This window comes from Protomyctophum bolini (assembly GCF_963924005.1).
Source record: "Protomyctophum bolini genome assembly, chromosome: 22".
NCBI classification, from domain to species: Eukaryota; Metazoa; Chordata; class Actinopteri; order Myctophiformes; family Myctophidae; genus Protomyctophum; species Protomyctophum bolini.
The window spans coordinates 12,403,767-12,417,715 of NC_137883.1; the positions used below are offsets into that span (position 1 = coordinate 12,403,767).

At 42.5% G+C, this 13,949-nt stretch overlaps 1 pseudogene across 1 annotated transcript; it reads right to left on the bottom strand.

Annotated features, from left to right (window-relative positions):
* Positions 1–1,590: 1,590 nt before the first annotated feature.
* On the bottom strand, positions 1,591–13,594 carry LOC308309625 (matrix metalloproteinase-17-like; annotated as a pseudogene). Its single transcript has 6 exons — positions 13,573–13,594; positions 12,062–12,167; positions 10,539–10,621; positions 7,536–7,688; positions 6,514–6,771; positions 1,591–1,918 (listed from the first exon to the last, which is right to left on the bottom strand). The product of its transcript is annotated as a matrix metalloproteinase-17-like (transcript).
* Between the last annotated feature and the right edge of the window lie 355 nt (positions 13,595–13,949).

The following is a 13,949-nucleotide window of genomic DNA, read 5'->3' on the forward strand; positions in this document are numbered from 1 at the left end:
TGATGATTCCATGGAGATACAGGGGCACACTTTCCAGAAAGGTGTTGGAGCCCTTCCGATCTCTCCAACCAACCATTCAATCCAAACATCCATGGGACTATATTCCCATGGTATCGAAGTGTCCCAACTTCCCAAGTGTCCACTCCAACGTTACCCACAGGAACATTCGTCCAGTGGGTAAGACATGCAGACATTACATGACCAAAGCTTTTTTCAGACGCTGTTCTAAACAAACATGAAGTGACCCCTTGCATGTGTTGTACCGAGAGTATAAGCTAATGCCATCCGGTAGGAGGTATAGAACTCCACGGTATGTGTATAATATATTTAAACACTCTTTTGTTCCCCTGTCAATCAAAATGCTCAATCAGAGATTGCCGAATGCACTTTGACTCAATCAGAGATTCAGGGATTGCCGAATGCACTTTATTGACTAGTTGCACTTTATCAAGGGAATGTGTGCAATATCTCTGTTTTGTACAGTATGTTGGGTGTTTCATGGTGTTTTTCCTTTTCTTATGTGAACATGTCTGTTATTTGTATGCAGCTGTGACTCCCAAGGGAGACAAATGGCAAGTTAACCTTGAACCGTGAAGCTTGACTGTGTATTTGTGGGTGGGTGCTTGACCCTGCATGTCAGTTTAACCGCTTAAGCCTGGGCCTCTATACCAAAACTCCCTTTTCCCTTCTACACTAAATCTCTTTTCAAGCTCACAATGCCTCACATTAGTCCCATTTTCAGCAAAGGTTCCCCTCAGAATACTGATGCCATGGTTACGTACTGTAAGTGTTAAGTACTAGTGGATTCTTGGATTCTTAGCACGTTGTCTAAGTGCACAGAAAATGACAACTGGGTTTGTGTAGCAATATTCCTGTCTATTCGCCTATTTACTATTCACGTTTCTGATCTCTACCGTGCTTCATTCTATAGTGCCATTAAACATTCTAGTTCTAGCCACATCTATTCACCTGTTTTCTCTGCCATGTCTCAGCCGTGGTTTCTGTAAACCTGCTCTGTCTGTATGGAGAAAATAATCACGGAGCACCTTTTCATTCATATTTCCTAAAGGGATCATATCGACACGTTTTCAAACCAACGTACAGTAAATGCCTTCTCATGAAAAGGAAACGACCGGAATCCAAAACGATTGATTTCGCTCAGAGAAACTTTGTGAAATGAATATGTGGTCCTACAGTATGTAACAACTCACTGTAGTGTGTACTGTATGACACTGGCACTGTCAAGGTAGCGAGTCTGACTACCAACTCGCGGTAATGCACGCACTCCTCATAAGGCGCTTCGGATGACTGTGTCCACTAAACGTAGAAATAAATAACAGAGAAATAATAACAAAATGCTACGAATATACTTATAAGTACAAGATCAAATTGGTCCAGTTGTGGTTTGGGTTGAGAGGACAAATTACAATGACCCTCCATGAAGGAGTCTCTAGGCCATTGCCCGGCGGTGCTCAGCCAACTGGCTGGACGTACAGTACAGTACAGTACAGTACAGTACAGTACAGTACAGTACAGTACAGTACAGTACTTCCTGGTTCAGTTGTTTTGACCTCCCCCTTTCCTTTGACATCATAGCAGTGAGGACAGGAGGAGGGCCAGTGACAGCGTCCAGAGCGGTGTCGGGGTCCAGAGGGGGGAGGGGGAGCGATGGACCCCCAGGGGGAGGCCGTGTCCGAGGTGCAGGAGCACACCTCGTAGCCGTTCTCGGCGTGGTCCGGGTGGTGCTGCCCGTTGACCCTCGTCACCGTGCCGTTGGACTCCGTGTCCGGGGAGTCCGACTGCATCTCCGTGCACACCAGCCAGTCCTTAGCAATGAGACGGGGATAGCCCATCTCCACCTCCATGTCGCTGGCCAGCACACGCCAGTACTCCTTCCCCTTGAAGAAGTAGGAGGAGCCTGCAAGAAGATGGAAGGGGTAATGTTAGTGAACGTGTGCGTGTGTGCGTGCGTGCGTGCGTGCGTGCGTGTGTGTGTGCGTGCGTGCGTGCGAGAGAGGGAGGGAGCACCAACAGAACGCATTACATACAGTAGGCTACTTGCACATGTTTATTTTACCTCACTTATTTTACCACTGAGCTAATAGAGCCTGACTACTTGCTCAAGGGATCAATTGAATCTTGACCATCAGGTCAACATTGGTATCAGATCCTTTGTCTCGGGGAGACATGACTTTGATTGTTTGATTGAAATATGTATTAACAGTTTGCAGAATTACAGTACATTTCAAGCAAAAACCCAATACAAAGACTTAACTGTGCGTGGACGACCCAATTAAGCATTACACTTGTTTACAAGAGGGTCCACCATGTTCAATTCATCAAAACAACATATACAGTACAATCTAAATGTCTCAATAGAAGAGCAGGGAGATAAACATACTGTCCCATTCAGACTATAAAAAGTGACATAGTGCTACTTTAACTAGAGTAAATACTTACTGAATATAAAGTGACCTTTATAAAGAGAGAGGAACACTGGTTGATGGACAGACATAAGGTTGGCTGTCATTGAGGGAGGAACAAGTTTACTGTCACACATACTGTACAGCCCATGGTCCAAAATGATGAGAAACAAGGATCTTTTTTTTTTCAAAATTTCAAAAACATGGGCTATAACCCATCGTTTTTGTCATTTCGTCATTTTTTTCAAATCCTCAAAAATGATGAAAAACGGCACGCTATAGTATGCCGTACGATATGGGCTATAGCCCATGGTCCAAAATGATGAGAAACGAGGCTAACTTTTTTTTCCAAAATTTCAAAAAACATGGGCTATAACCCATCGTTTTTGTCATTTTGTCATTTTTTTCAAATCCTCAAAAATTATGAAAAACGGCGCGCTATAGTATGCCGTACGATATGGGCTATAGCCCATGGTCCAAAATGATGAGAAACGAGGATAACTTTTTTTTTCAAAATTTCAAAAAACATGGGCTATAACCCAACTCTGTGTCTTAAGAAAAAAGAAAGAAATGCACAGATCTTTCTGTAAATGCCACTCTCAGTACTGAGAGTGGCATTTACAGAAAGATCTGTGCATCTTTGTGAATTATTTCATATGGCTTTTTTTCAGGCTTTTTTTCAGGAAGATGAGTTGGTCCACATGTTCAGGGAGAAGCCGACTGCGCTCTGCAGTTACAATGTCCCCTGCTGTGCTGAACACTCGTTCAGAGGGGACACTTGTAGCAGGGATGGATAAATAGCTCCTGGCTAATTTTGACAGCAGTGGAAGATCTACTTGCTTTTTCCACCACTGCAGCACATCCTCATTCAGACCGGACCCCTCCCTCCCCCTGTATTTAGCAATTTCCTCCTTAGCCTGCTCCCACAGGGTCTTCTCTGGTGCGCTCGGACTGAGGAAACCGCCAAGCATCAGGTCCAAGGCTGACTTCTTCTTGGGAGGCTCTGGCTCTGGGTCACCATCTAGACAAGACAAGACAAGAGAGACATGAGTTACAACAATATGTCTACAATTATATCACACCCATTTTCTAATGTCAACATAATATTAAACTAGTTAAGTAAGTTACAGTACCATATGTCTACATTACAATATCATCACACCTATTTTCAAATCGACACACTATTATAAATAACATAACTATAAGTCTTATAGTATAAGTTAAGCATATATATATATATACTTATACTTAAGTATAAGTTTTTCATTTTTTCAATATTGTCAAATCATCAAAAATGATGAAAAACGGCGCGCTATAGTATGCCGTACGATATAGGCTATAGCCCATGGTCCAAAATGATGAGAAACGAGGATAATTTTTTTTTCAAAATTTCAAAAACATGGGCTATAACCCATCGTTTTTGTCATTTTGTCATTTTTTTCAAATCCTCAAAAATGATGAAAAACGGCGCGCTATAGTATGCCGTACGATATGGGCTACAGCCCATGGTCCAAAATGATGAGAAACGAGGCTAACTTTTTTTTTCAAAATTTCAAAAACATGGGCTATAACCCATCGTTTTTGTCATTTCGTCATTTTTTTCAAATCCTCAAAAATGATGAAAAACAGCACGCTATAGTATGCCGTACGATATGGTCCAAAATGATGAGAAACGAGGCTAACTTTTTTTTTCAAAATTTCAAAAAACATGGGCTATAACCCATCGTTTTTGTCATTGTCATTTTTTTCAAATCCTCAAAAATGATGAAAAACGGCGCGCTATAGTATGCCGTACGATATGGGCTATAGCCCATGGTCCAAAATGATGAGAAACGAGGCTAACTTTGTTTTTCAAAATTTCAAAAAACATGGGCTATAACCCATCGTTTTTGTCATTTTTTCAATATTGTCAAATCATCAAAAATTATGAAAAACGGCGCGCTATAGTATGCCGTACGATATAGGCTATAGCCCATGGTCCAAAATGATGAGAAACGAGGCTAACTTTTTTTTTCAAAATTTCAAAGACATGGGCTATAACCCATCGTTTTTGTCATTTCGTCATTTTTTTCAAATCCTCAAAAATGATGAAAAACGGCGCGCTATAGTATGCCGTACGATATGGGCTACAGCCCATGGTCCAAAATGATGAGAAACGAGGCTAACTTTTTTTTTCAAAATTTCAAAAAACATGGGCTATAACCCATCGTTTTTGTCATTTTTTCAATATTGTCAAATCATCAAAAATTATGAAAAACGGCGCGCTATAGTATGCCGTACGATATAGGCTATAGCCCATGGTCCAAAATGATGAGAAACGAGGCTAACTTTTTTTTTCAAAATTTCAAAAACATGGGCTATAACCCATCGTTTTTGTCATTTCGTCATTTTTTTCAAATCCTCAAAAATGATGAAAAACGGCGCGCTATAGTATGCCGTACGATATGGGCTACAGCCCATGGTCCAAAATGATGAGAAACGAGGCTAACTTTTTTTTTCAAAATTTCAAAAACATGGGCTATAACCCATCGTTTTTGTCATTTCGTCATTTTTTTCAAATCCTCAAAAATGATGAAAAACGGCGCGCTATAGTATGCCGTACGATATGGGCTATAGCCCATGGTCCAAAATGATGAGAAACGAGGATAACTTTTTTTTTCAAAATTTCAAAAACATGGGCTATAACCCATCGTTTTTGTCATTTCGTCATTTTTTTCAAATCCTCAAAAATGATGAAAAACGGCGCGCTATAGTATGCCGTACGATATGGGCTACAGCCCATGGTCCAAAATGATGAGAAACGAGGCTAACTTTTTTTTTTCAAAATTTCAAAAACATGGGCTATAACCCATCGTTTTTGTCATTTCGTCATTTTTTTCAAATCCTCAAAAATGATGAAAAACGGCACGCTATAGTATGCCGTACGATATGGGCTATAGCCCATGGTCCAAAATGATGAGAAACGAGGCTAACTTTTTTTTTCAAAATTTCAAAAAACATGGGCTATAACCCATCGTTTTTGTCATTGTCATTTTTTTCAAATCCTCAAAAATGATGAAAAACGGCGCGCTATAGTATGCCGTACGATATGGGCTATAGCCCATGGTCCAAAATGATGAGAAACGAGGCTAACTTTTTTTTTTTCAAAATTTCAAAAACATGGGCTATAACCCATCGTTTTTGTCATTTCGTCATTTTTTTCAAATCCTCAAAAATGATGAAAAACGGCACGCTATAGTATGCCGTACGATATGGGCTATAGCCCATGGTCCAAAATGATGAGAAACGAGGCTAACTTTTTTTTTCAAAATTTAAAAAAACATGGGCTATAACCCATCGTTTTTGTCATTGTCATTTTTTTCAAATCCTCAAAAATGATGAAAAACGGCGCGCTATAGTATGCCGTACGATATGGGCTATAGCCCATGGTCCAAAATGATGAGAAACGAGGCTAACTTTTTTTTTTTAAACTTCAAAAAACATGGGCTATAACCCATCGTTTTTGTCATTTTTTCAATATTGTCAAATCATCAAAAATGATGAAAAACGGTCGCGCAATAGTATGCCGTACGATATAGGCTATACATGGACGCACTGCGCACGGTGCACGCATGCTTGGCCATTGTGGACTGTCCCACTCTAAGTGAAGCCGGTTAAGTTCTGCTTAGCGGCTAAAAGCAGAACTTAACCGACTGTACACGTTTAGGGGCTACACCTAAAGCCCCTAAACGTGTACATTTTGACACTCAAAGTTAAATGATCAGGCACAAATAGTGGTCTAAGAGTACAGTTGTAACCCAAGTCCAAATCTCTAAGGCCCCTTATTCCACCAAAATAACTTTGGTTCTAGAACTGCAGGTTCCGTTCTAGATTCTTGGAACCATGCATGGTGTTTTCACGGAACCAGCAGAATTTTTTTGGTTCCAGTTCCAAACCAGATGTTAGGGTTCTGAACCAATACATTTCAGTGGAAACACTGAATATTGAACTGGTTCAATATCAGGTGGGAAAAAAATAAACGAAACGGTTCAATCCTGGTGGAAAAGGGGCATCTAAGACTACAGGGGTTTAAGTGGTTACGACCGCTCACCATCAGACCACCTCATGGCATCGTCCAGGTGCAGAGGCAGCCCCTTCCACAGCGTGGCGTCTTTGGGGTAGCCCGGGTCCATCCGTCTCAGGTGGTCGTCGTAGCGCCAGTAGTGATTGTCCTTGAAGAAATAGGTCTTTTCGTTGTGCAGCCAAACGAAGGCCGCGTCCACCCCCTCAACGGGTAGGCCGAAGTCGCTGATTGGACGGGGGTATCCCTCCTCCACGTTGTTGTCTTTAAAGACCCAGTATTTTAGACCTGAGTGTCGGTCAAGGGCAGAGAGAGAGAGAGAGAGAGCTTAATAACTGATGCTGACTATCTACCAGACATTTTCTAATAATTGATCATTTGAGAGAAAGCACGGAAATGCAGAATGCCCGCAACACCTATCTAAAGGTTTTTTTTTTTTACCATTCACCAGAGACAAATCATTCACAATGAGAACTGAACTGAAGTTTTTGAGGTCGGTCAGGTTATGATTCCAAACATGTAAATTAGTAATAGAATCAACATATTGGCGTCATGTCACGTCACTTTTTATGCCTCTAGGCCATTATAAGTCCCTGATTGGCTAACCCAACCCTGATTGTCCGAATAACATTTGTGCTGCACAGCAGTATAAATGGAACGGCTTGCATTGTTCCCGACAGCCATTTAAGAACCAGGAAATCTCTGTTTCAGAGCTTGGAACAGCTTGCTAGCGTGTCTGACACGTATAGGTTGACATAGGTCTAGACTAGGGGACTTTAGGACAATGCTGTGTTTTGCACTTACTAGAGCTGGGAAATCTCTGGATCAGAGCCTGGAACACTGCTTTGCACATCCGTCAATCTTACGTTGTCTTCTTTTCATATAATGTAATATTGTGTCTTTTTATCATGTCTTTACTGAATGCAGTGTATCTTCTATGGACCCAAGGACGATTTGCTGTCACCGAGGCGTCAGCTAATGGGGATCCATTTAATAAACAAATAAACGTGGCCTGCGATAAGCCGGCACCCGGAGGGGCGGTCCTATAGTACCTTTAAAGAAAACGATCTTGTGGTCTCCAGGTCTCTCGTATACGGCGTCCACACTGTCCAGGTTGACTGGCAGGCCTCTCCAGAAACGATGGATCTGAACGGGACGCAGAGACACCAAGTGTTTCTCTCTGGTCAGACGCCAGAAATACTTCCCTACGTGACAGAGAAGAATAGGGTGAAGTTAAAGGTGCTTTAAGCCATTATGACATGGGTTCGATTCTACGGGAAAAAAAGTACAAAGACATGCACAATCCAACCCAAACTTGGGCGCAGCCGAGCGATGAGTAGTATACAAGGATAAGGAATGAAGACGCTCGCACACTAAAATGACCTTACCTTACCTGTGGGCTCTGATGCTAGTGATACGTGCCTTTATTTGCACAAATGAATGACTGTGACGTTTCGAGCACAATGCTCTTCCTCAGGTCTGAGGAGGAGCATTGTGCAAATAAAGCCACGCATCACTAGCATCGGAGCCCACAGTGTGCGAATGAATGGCTTCATTCCTTATCCATGGGTTCGATTCTACAAATGCCTTCCAAATCAGTCATACTTTCAAGAAAAGAATCACACCCGTGTGAACCGAGTGGTGCAACTCCCCTCTCTCTCTCTCATATTAGCAGGCAACAGTGCAGCACTGTCTCTCTCTCTCTGTTTCTGGCAAACAGCGCCCCTACTGGTACTCATTATACTGGTGCTCATTAATGAACACATAGGTGGGTGAACACATAGGTGGACGCACGGACACGGACATTGCTGTTCCTTGGAGTGGTTGTACCACTCAAAAAAAGAAAAGACAAAATGGAGATCTACAAGCTTGCAGCACGGCACGAAGTGACAGACAATTGGAAATACTACTTAATAAATGTACTTAGTTTCCACCACTGGTGCCATGGCACACCATTTGGGAACCTCAGCTCCGTGGTCCTGTTGGACTGGAGTTTCTCAGTTGCATGACTTGGCTCATTCTATCTGGATTGGTTGTGACAACTAAGCACAGTTTTACTCAACCACTCAATGTTCTGTTCATCTGGTCTGATCAGAGAGAGCAAGACCACAGTCTGAATTAATGATCTCTGTGCTCTTGGTAAATGGTTCATTTACAGCAGGGGTGCCCATTACGTCGATCGCGGTCGACCAGTCGATCGCAAGCGCTGCGCAAGTAGACCGCTTGGCCCTGACATGAAAAAAAAAAGAGAAAACAATCCTCGAGTCGCCTCGGGCAGGCGGCGGCGGCGGCTTTAAAACCCCCCACAATGCAGTGCCTTGTTTTCAAGTGTGGGGAACATCGGGTCTGTTATTGTTAAACAAACAAATTAAAAGGATATCTATCCATCATTGTTCATATAGCAAGATGCGCGCGGCAAAGAAGCCTAAAACAAATCACTTCCATGCAGAGTGGGAAGAAGATTATTTTTTCACGATGTCACATTCCAAGTCCAACTGCGTTTGCCTTACTCGAGCCCATCGCTACATTCATGTGCTTCCCATTCAGAAGCTGATGTTGATTCCATTGCCTCGAAAATAGCAACACTTTTTAACATGAACTCTTCTGCGTTGGAGAATGAGATCATGGCACTGCAGGCTGACATCCAGTTAAAGTTGCGCGCCCGCGATGGAGAGTTTTGTAACTTACTCGTGAAGGAAAAGTATCCAAACATCAGGACTTGTGCAGCCTCGCTCACAGCGTTATTTGGCTCCACATATTTATGTGAATCAGCGTTTTCCCACATTGACGGACGATCATTTGGAGGCCTGTTTAAGACTAGCTGTCAGCAGTGACTGTCCGGATTACGCAGCGCTGACGGACTCCATTCAGTGCAAGGCTGAAAGCAGTCATCTGATTAAAGGGATAGTTCCGATTTTTTTAACTTAAATTGTATGAAATACTTTCCATTAATAGTGGTTGCAACTGTAGGCCTATTAATTGATTACCAGAGTCCTGTGGTAGGAGTTCTGCTCTGGTTGAGTTGAGTGCATTATTCCTTCATGTGATTGTGTATGCTTTTTATGTGTGATACTTTTAATATTTGTAACATTTTATGAGCAATATGTTATTACAAATTGAAATTGATTGACGTTATTACAAAGAGTAACTTTAACAAAATAAAGGTGGTAAATAAATAGAATTGATTGATTGAAACAGTCCTAATGCCTTAATGTTATTTATTTTGAGTATTTTAAGTAATGGGATAATATTTCTTTGGTTGGTAGATCACCTTGAGCTGGCAATTTTAAAAGTAGACCTCAAGTCAAAAAAGTGTGGGCACCCCTGATTTACAGTATATATATATATACACCGGTAGAACCTTTATCGAAAGTGCTTTACAATGTCCATTACATTCACCCATTCACACAGTGTCTTTTCGGTACCACAGCATTTTAATGACGTCACGTGCGGCGCATAGAGCTATGAACCTGCACGTGCACAGCACAGCTATAGTGTATGAGTCAACTCGTGACAAATTAATTAATTCAAACGACCATAAAACAACAGGTAACAAGTAACAACACATTCTATAGCACCATACTGTGTTGATAATCTACTGGTTCCGACGTGTCAACACACGGTAGCCTATGTGCCGATACAGATACAGACTAGCCTACAGTAGATCTATACTATATTCAGCATGCAGCCAAACATAAAATTACTTAGTCTTTTAGTTCTACTAACATTTTTTAGTGGGATATTGTTTAGTAGTTTGGTAAAAGGTGCCAATTTATTTTCTCACCTCCGTCTTTCAGCAGCCCATTGACTGGGCTTCCCAACAGACGCTACGCTTCTGTTATGGGGATTGGGGACGCGTTCTAGTGTGCACGCACGTGCACCGTCCCGTTCCGTACCTGCGCGTGCACGTAAAATGTTTTGGGGGTACCAGTACACGCCGTGGTACTGTGTTCTACGAGCATGTCACCACTGGTCCTCTCTCATTCTCTGTTCAACGCTCATTTGGTTTCACCTCGCCACCCTCACTCATTTCATCTTTGGGTTTAATTCCGTACCTTTGAAGAAGAAAGCCTCGCCTCGTATCTGGGCCACTGCATCAAAGTGACTGGTGCATCTGTCTGGGGCATCTCGTGCCAGTCTGAGAGGACAAGAGTGGGAGGAGAAGAGATAAGGATGGAGGAAAAGGATTGGCAATAACAAAGTGCTAGATCACAGAAAGTGTAGACACACCATGAAACTAACCCAGGACCTTAAGCGACCTATAAACACTGAACCTTATCGTCCCCAATAAACTATATGTCTGGAGATCACTCGGTGAATGGTGCTGTGTGCAGTGCACAGTACATTATGTACACATGGTACAGTGTGCTTGTGTGAGCAGCACTGTGCAACCAAAACCTGCGCTTGGTGGGGTCGTTCTAATGAGGGGCGTGCTTTAATGTATCGGTGCGCGCTCACTGCGCTGCTAGACATAACGGGACCGAGTGTTTAAATAATACAGCATGTATTCTCTTATACTGTATCCCAATCCTGTGTCATGTCATCAGCGGGCCTGGTATAGAGCCCTGAGGGACTCCGGCTGTTCAACATCAAGTATACAGGGTTAGAGTGGTTAAACCTACTTCTAGCTAGCCAAATATCAGAGCATGACATCAGCTCCTCCAGTTCATTGGTCTATATGGGCTGTCTAGTGCTTTAAACCAGTGGCAACATGGCCAGACTGCCAATGATGAGGCCATCGCCACCACAGGGGCTCCCTGTGTGAGCAAGACGCCAGTCAGCCTATCAACAAAGATCTCCATTCAGCAGTGGTGGAAAGTAAGTACTGTACTTAGTTACTTACTTACAATTTTGAGGTATTTTTTACTTGCGCGAGCAGAGCGCAAGTACTGTTTTCGGCTGCGTATGTTGGTGACTCCCTCAGCCAATCAGGGATTGTGTCTTTTGATGGCACGCTCGGCCAATAAGGAACCACCCTTTTTACATCATCAGCCAATCCCTGACTGACCAAGGGGGCCACCAAAAATACACAATATCTATACATATGTGGATGACGTAACCAATTTGAGTATCAAACGGACCATAACTTGATTGAGGTAAGTTGCGTGCTCTAGTAGGCCATTCATGGCCAACTTGTGTGCAAAGCGCAAGTATTTCCAATTTGAGCACTGTGGATGGAGGTGGAGACTGGCGAGAATCCCACAAAAAATGTTAGGGAGGGACTAGTGGACAAGAGATCCAGTAGAATATAATATAATATGCTGAATATAGTAGATCTACAAGCTCACTACGTGTCGCAGCGCAACATGTTGTGATCTTGTAGATCTGCTATTTTCAGCACGTGACCAGCCATTATGACAACATCAAGGCCCACCAAAATACATTTTAGTGGACTAAATCAACTGCATCAGTCGACTAAACTCTTATGATATTTAGTCGACTAAAACTAGACTAACACCAAAACATTTCAGATGACAAAAAATATGACTAAAACTCAATTAAGTTTAATTCCAAATACTATGATATGAAAATGTGCTGTCAAAATCAACAGTATAGACGTACATGGCGTTGGACTTACAGAACAGTAGACCTGTTTACGGGGAGGTCCAGCAGCACCGGTGGTTCGGCCGTGTGGGAGTGTTGCTGCTGCGTGCCGTTGGTGTGCGACACAGAGTCCCTGACCCCTGGGGAAGGACATGGGGGTCAAAGGTCAGAGCTCTAATGACACAGAGTCCCTGACCCCTGGGGAAGGACATGGGGGTCAAAGGTCAGAGCTCTAATGACACAGAGTCCCTGACCCCTGGGGAATAACCCATCGTTTTTTTCATTTTTTCATTTTTTTCAAATCCTAAAAAATGAAAAACGGCGTGCTATAGTATGCCGTACGATATGGGCTATAGCCCATGGTCCAAAATGATGAGAAACGAGGATAACTTTTTTTTTCAAAATTTCAAAAAACATGGGCTATAACCCATCGTTTTTTTCATTTTTTTCAAATCCTCAAAAATGAATGAAAAACGGCGTGCTATAGTATGCTGTACGATATGGGCTATAGCCCATGGTCCAAAATGATGAGAAACGAGGATAACTTTTTTTTTTTCAAAATTTCAAAAAACATGGGATATAACCCATCGTTTTTTCCATTTTTTTCAAATCCTCAAAAATGATGAAAAACGGCGTGTTATAGTATGCCGTACGATATGGGCTATAGCCCATGGTCCAAAATGATGAAAAATGAGGATAAAAAAAAAATCAAAAAATCAAAAAACGATGGGCTATAACCCATCGTTTTTTTTTCAAATCCTCAAAATGATGAAAAACGAGGATATTTTTTAACAGACTTGGTAACCTAACTGCAGGGAGTACAAACACAGTAAAGAACCTGGGGGATATCATCTATGAAAAGGCAACACTATGAGCAGATAATAAAAATAAACCATGTAAATACAACAAATTGAGCAGAACAGTGCAGGGATATAAAGAAAAAAAAACACAGAAGCACAAAACTAATTATTGTCTCCACCAGGCCAAAGGCATGGGGAGAGAGTATGTTTTGCACTCCGTCCGTCCGTCCGTCCGTCCGTCCGTCCGTGTGTGTGTGTCTGTCCGTCAGTTTGTTAACAGCTAATCTCCGGCACGGTTAACCCGGTCGATGCCAAATTTTGCACACACTTTGCTGGGCAGTCCATGTAAGGAGTGAAAAGGAACATAATAGGGACAGAGGTGCCGTTTCTTCACCCCTAACTGTACTGTGGGAGAAACAATCCCAAGAATCCAATTCAGGATTCCTGTCCAGAATTGTTATTCTTTGAGAGCACAACATTCTGACCACTGATGGGAGAGATGGTCAAACCGCGAAACATGGCCAAAGCATTTCCGAGGGCCCCCAGCCAAAAACGTTGCGAACCCCTGCTATAGAGTGTTCAGTAACAGTGTTAAGCTCTATATTGTGACAGCAATCATTGCTATAGTGTTTGTTCAGTATAAAAAGTTGGAGAGACAGGGAGACCTCTGTTACTGAACAAACACTATAGTAATGATTACTGTCACAAGCCATTAGCAGCATTAGCCGCAACAAACAAGGCCTACCATGTGCTTTCTCCTTCACCATGAGAGCTGGAACACCATTCCCTGCAGCAGAGTCAAAATGGTTCTCAACTAGGAGGAACAAGACATTTGTACTTCCTGCTGGTCATGTGACTAGGTCAGGTGCAGTAGGTGCACCATTCACCTAGCCTGGGTAAACCCACTCCCCCAGAATGCAAATCTGGCGAGGGGGAGGGGTTTACCCAGGCTACCATTCACCTGTTTTCTTCTTCTGAAATCGGTCTTGAAAGTAAAGACAACACCATCTCCCGATCATGTGGCAGCGTTCTAACACACTGAGCCACTGGGTCCAGACAATGATTGAAGCTATATATGAACTTATTTTTACAGGGACTCATAATGGAAACCGCCCTCACAGG